The sequence below is a fragment of the Pongo abelii genome, chromosome 1 (assembly GCF_028885655.2).
Source record: "Pongo abelii isolate AG06213 chromosome 1, NHGRI_mPonAbe1-v2.0_pri, whole genome shotgun sequence".
NCBI classification, from domain to species: domain Eukaryota; kingdom Metazoa; phylum Chordata; class Mammalia; order Primates; family Hominidae; genus Pongo; species Pongo abelii.
Genome location: NC_071985.2, coordinates 216832153 through 216838152, shown reverse-complemented (window position 1 = coordinate 216838152; position 6000 = coordinate 216832153).

Here is a 6000-nt window from a genome sequence, read left to right as displayed (position 1 = left end):
CATTAGGGTGCTGTTGGCCAATTCCACACCTGACAAGTAGTGGGGAAGAGGAGGACAGGAGGTTAATAGGAGAACTCTTACCCAGGATGAGACTGAGTATAAGTTTGAATTTCTACAATTAGTTTGTGGCATATTGCTAATAATAATAACAGTAATATGAAGTTCTATCCAACTGACTATTATAGAAATACTAAGGCCTACTTAGAGACCACATGAGGTTTTGGAAACACGCAAACCATAAGTTAAAAATAATTTTGTTTTGCATTATAAAAGGACTACAACTATAGGGCCACCCACCACATTGAAAACCAGAAGAGAAGAAAAACACAGTCTCTCTCATTCTTCAGGAAGTGTAGTGTGGCAGTTAAGAGAAAAGATCCTGGGGCCAGACTGGTTGGCTCAAATCCCAATTTGTAAACTTTCCTATGCCCCAGTTTTTTCAAATGTTAAAATAGTAATAAAGGAACGACCTACCCCATCAGGTACTAATGTCAATTAAATGAGTAAATTCTTATAAAATGTTTTAGAACAGTGCCTGGCATTGGGTAAAATGCCGTGGATTAGTTGTGATTCTGACTACCACTGCCCTAATACACTGGTGTTAACATGCTGACATCTTTATTTGAAGTCTTATTTTCCTATGCCTATTTTTCACCCAGTGGTAACCCAATAAACTTTTAAATTATACTAAAATTTAGAGAGCATTAAACTAGCAGCATGCAGGAATAGCTTGTCCTACATTCTTGTGGCCATTGTAACTAGATAAGGCCATGTTAGTGTCTTGAGAAACATCAGTGTGTGTGGAATGAACACAGGACGTTGGAGGATTTGAATTGTGGCTCTGTCATGTGCTGGTTTGAGTGATCTAGAACAAGCTAGTTTACCGCCTCTCTTTACGTTTTGGTTTCCCCAGTCAGTAAAATAGAAAGTGGTGAAACCTAACTTGTGGGTATAAGGAGGATAAGAAATACTGTATTCGAATGCCTAGCACAGTGTCAGGGTTGAATAAAGTACTACTTCACCTTTTTCCCTAGTAATTATTGTCCTCATGACCAAACCTGCCTCTTCTCAAAGGCAGTGGCCACAACAGCACATCCAACTTTTATTTAGGAAGACATCTTTGTCTTTTTTCAGAGTGTGAGGGGCACAACAGCCTCAAGGAAATGGTCCTGATGGAGGGGCTGTGCTCTGAGCAGGGGCGCTGGGGCTCAATGCTGGCTAGTTCCTCTGAGAGGAAGCCCTTGCAGAACCAGCTAGGGAAGCAGGAAGAGTTCCAGGTATATGGAAAGTCAGAAAACATCTCAGTCCTATGAAAGGACATCAAACATCTGAAGGCCAGCTGCAGAATGCCAACAAGGTCATTCAAAACCTCAAGAGCTGGGTCTGGACCCTCTCGGTTACAAGTGATTATTTGTCTAGTCTGGAAAGACCCTGGAAGCTGGGAGCTGTTAACACCCTGGAGGGGTCTTCACCTCATAGTGTCACTGATGAGGATGAGGTATGGCTGTCTGATGGCACTGGAGCTTTCTACTCTCCAGGACTTGAGGCCAAAAAGGATCTGGAGAGTCTCATCCAGAGAGTATCCCAGCTGGAGGCCCAGCTCCCAAAAAATCGACTAAAAGGGAAGCTGGCTGAGCAGCTGAAATCAGCCTCATGGCCTGGGTAAGGATGGCACTGTTTGGACACTGTCTGGATTGAAAATGTGTGAGTTTGTGCTTGGTGTAGGGTAGCTCAGGCAGTTGGAAGAAAGAACATGTCTGGGTATTCACAAGGACACTGATTTAAATGGTAGATACAGGTCTGTGGAAAAGACAGGTAGGCAAGCAGGAGAGCATAGGATGATGCCCCAGTATCTGGGAGATACCAGGTCTCAGGGATTTCCTCTTAGAGATATATTAGTAAAACAATAGTACATTAATAGTATAGTATAGTAGTAATACTGGAATCAGACTGCCTAGCTCTGATGCTTATACCCATGCAACCTTCTTAACCTTTCTGAGCCTTTGTCCTTACCCATTAAATGAGATGATAAGAGAACCCATCTCAAAGGGTGGATATTAGGTTTAAATGACTTAATACAAGTGCTGGTCAGGTACGGTGGCTCATGCCTGTAATCCCAGCAGTTTGGGAGGCCAAGGCAGGCGCAACACGTGAGGTCAGGAGTTCAAGACCAGGCTACCCAACATGGTGAAACCCTGTCTCTACTAAAAATACAAAAATTAGCTAGGCATGGTGGTGCTTGCCTGTAATCCCAACTACTCAGGAGGCTGAGGCAGGAGAATCGCTTGAACCTGGGAGGTGGAGGTTGCAGTGAGCCGAGATGGTACCACTGTACTACAGCCTGGGTGACAGAGCAAGATTCTGTCTCAAAAAAAAAAAAAAAAAAAAAGTACAAGTGCTTAGAATAGTGCCTAGCATATATTAAGCTCTCAATGCTATTTGCCATAGTTATAAGTGTTATTGATACTTTGTGTTGAAAACACAGACATTCATCTTGATATGTGTCCTGGTTATCTATTGCTAAGTAATAACCACTCTGAAACTTAGTAACTTCAAGCAATACTTTATTCTGCTTTATGGTTCTATGGTTTGACTGGGCTCAGCTGGGTGGCTGTCACTTAGGGTCTCTTGTTTTGGGTCCCATCGGTTGATGGCATGAGAGTTTATGTGATGGGCATGATTGCAAAATACAGTCAGCCACAGTATCACAACATAGAAGAAATTCAGGCATCAGGTGGTGGTTAAAACAGAAGACATGAAAGGTCCTGTCTAGACTTAGGATGAAATGATTCTAATTATTCATTGAGTATCTGCTGTGAATCTCTGTGATATTGGTGCTGTAAGGGATGTGAAATGCAGAACTATCTTCATTCTCACAGACCTTATGATTTATCTAGGGACATATAATTAACATATATACAACAGTTGAAGAACAGTAGCATGGTAAATTTTTGGTTTTGTTTTGTTTTGATACAGAGTCTCACTCTGTCACCCAGGCTGGAATGCAGTGGTGCCATCTCGGCTCACTGCAACCCCTACCTCCCAGGTTCAAGAAATGTTCCTGCCTCAGCCTCCCAAGTAGCTGGGATTACAGGCATGGGCCACCATGCCCAGCTAATTTTTTTGTGTGTTTTTAGTAGAGGAGGGGTTTCACCATATTGGCCAGGCTGGTCTCGAACTCCTGACCTTGTGATTTGCCTGCCTCAGCCTCCCAAAGCGCTGGGATTACAGGCGTGAGCCACCACGCCCGGCCCATACTAAATTGTTTAGTGCAATACTTTATCAGGGAAGAATTTACTCTTAAATACCTCCTACGGCTTGTGTGCCAGAATTCAGTCTGGGGGAGTTTCTTAGAGATGTTCTCACAGAAATCTCTACAGAAGCCCCCATAACTTATCATCCACCCTTTCCTCTTCTGTCCTGCATTAGGAAATATGATTCCCTGATTTAGGATCAGGCCCGGGGAACTGTCTTACCTATGGCAAAAAATACAAGAAGGGAGAGGTATTTGTTATCTTCTCACCCAGCATGCAAAAGATACAGTAAAATCTTTTGAGGATCTCCTAAGGAGCAATGACATTGACTACTACCTGGGACAGAGCTTCCGGGAGCAACTCGCCCAGGGAAGGCAGCTGACAGAGACGCTCACCAGCAAACTCAGCACCGGTAAGTTGGCCACAGGACTTTGGAATACTCTCAGTCACCCCCACAGTTCCAGGCCCTGGTGGCCACCACATCTCCACTGCAACTTTTTAACCTAGGGTCCTGTTTCTATTTCATTTCCTGGGGCTAATACAGGATCAAGACTGCTCAGTGGGGAGCATGGAGAGGAACACACAGGGCTTGAGATGCCATGGTTACAACCCTAGAAACTTCATCACTCATGGAATGTGACCTGTGGGGCAGGGGCAGCATCTCTCTGGTGCTAAGAGGGAGTAGGGGACATGAGATGGAAGGGCCTTGTTACAGGAGGAAAAGCCGTGAACTAAGAATTGCAAGAGGTGGAGGCGCTGAGGCCAAAGGGTCCGCGAGGAAAGAGCTCGCAGCTTACGCCCCTCGGCCTGCGGAGGGAGGGCAAGGAGGGTTCTACGTTTCCTGGGAGGACGCGAAGAGCCAGGAGCCCCGACGGCCGGCGCCAGGGAAAAGGCCCCGAGGCGGGGTCCGCATCGCTGGAAGGGCGGCGTCCACACTCCTGCGAGGCATGGGGCGCCCGGGGCTCGGACGCTCAAAGCCCGCCGGCTCCTGCAGCTTCTGGGAGCCGAAGAGTGTCAGCCGGGAGGATCCCGCACATGGCGCTTAGTTCTGGTACTGGATACCCAGGGGAGGATGCGGGATCCCGAAGCCCGGGTGTGGGTCCCCATGGTCTTCGTGTCGGGGTAGGCGCGGAACGCTAAGCATGGGCCTATTGGGAGCCATTGTCTTCTTGACGGCTGGTGCTTATTGGGATTTTTTCAGTCGAATTTCGAAATGCAGTTGAACTTCTTACTTTGGAAACGATAACAGAAATGGCTAAGAGTTTCCTGATTATATTTTGCCTTTTCCGGTGTTTCTGTAGTGCAGTGGTTATCATGTTCGCCTCAGACGTGTAAAGGTTCCTGGTTTGAGACCGGGTGGAAACGTGGGCTTTTGTTTTTGGGTTTTTTTTTGTTTTGTTTTGTTTTTGTCTTTTTTTTTTTTTTTGTCTCTAAATTTAGTGAGTTTAGTCGAGGTTGAAAAATAAACAGAAAAGTAGTTGAACCTGTGGCTGTATTTTAGACCTCCTCAATCTAGACAGATTGTTGACCAGGCTACAATTTCCACTGGTCTGCCAGCAAGAGGCCTGCTTAATATTAGCTTTGGTTCCAGAAATTCCTTAAAGTTCTCTTCATACTCTTCTATCGCCCGAATTTACACAGGCTGACACTGAAAGTGGATGATATCTTAGCGCATTTCCTAAGGGTCCCGCTTGGTTTCGTTTTACTCTGATAAGTTGCAGATCTGGCTGATTTGCGAGACAACAGAAACAAAATATTTTTTAAAAAGGTTCTAAATCTGCATCTGGAACTCGTCGAGTCAATATTCCAAAATCACACGAATTATATACATTTGCGTGTATGTACATTTGCATGCATACCCCTTCCCCAAATAATCCTCAGAAAACCGGTTACGTGTCCAAACTGCTCTCTGCAGGCTTAGGTAATCAACAATTTAATAAATACAATTCCTAATATGTGGTGTACAGATCCTGTATTGCCCACCCTTCTCTATTGCTTTTTCCCCGCCCGCCCTCAATTTTGCCTAAATGGGTTCCAGGCCATAGCTACCCCACTCTTGCTTTGTCTTTTGGCCTCTCGGCGGTGCGCTTCAGCACCATTGCGCCAGGTGACGCTGCTGAGAACAGCTAAGTGGCCAGCACTAGTGCAGCTGGAGGCCAAGGCCCAGAATCCTCAGGAATCTGCACTTTACCCAGGCGAAAAGCCCAAGGGCTCTCCCCACAGCTTCCCAACAGCTTCCCAACAGCTTCCCAACATCCATCTACAGATTTTTTTAAAATTAGACTTCTTAACCTGTAGAGGTGGAGAGAATCAAATAAATCACAAGATATCTGTGAGGGAAAAAGGAGAGCACCAGGAGTGAATCACTTAAGAGTATTGAACCAGCAAGCCAAGGATAGGAGAATGCAATGGAAACTGATAGGATGACTGCAGGAGGTGGTACTGAGATGGATGCGAATCACTACTTACTATTAATAGGTTGAGCCAAGCACACTAATGGGGGCATAACCAAAATTCTTAATAGGGCACTCTTTTACCCACCATGTGTTTCACAGTGTAGTTCCTAAAGGATCTATCACCCTACTGCTTCTAGAAGCTCCCAGAGCCAAGGAGCCAGAGCATGAGAGCATAAAACTCCTGTCAATTGAAGCCTTGGGCTCTACCCTGCTAAGCCTGGCCCAGACGCTGGATTGCAAATGCAGGTGCTGGTTTAATGGAATGGATATTTGTGTCCCCTTCAAATTAT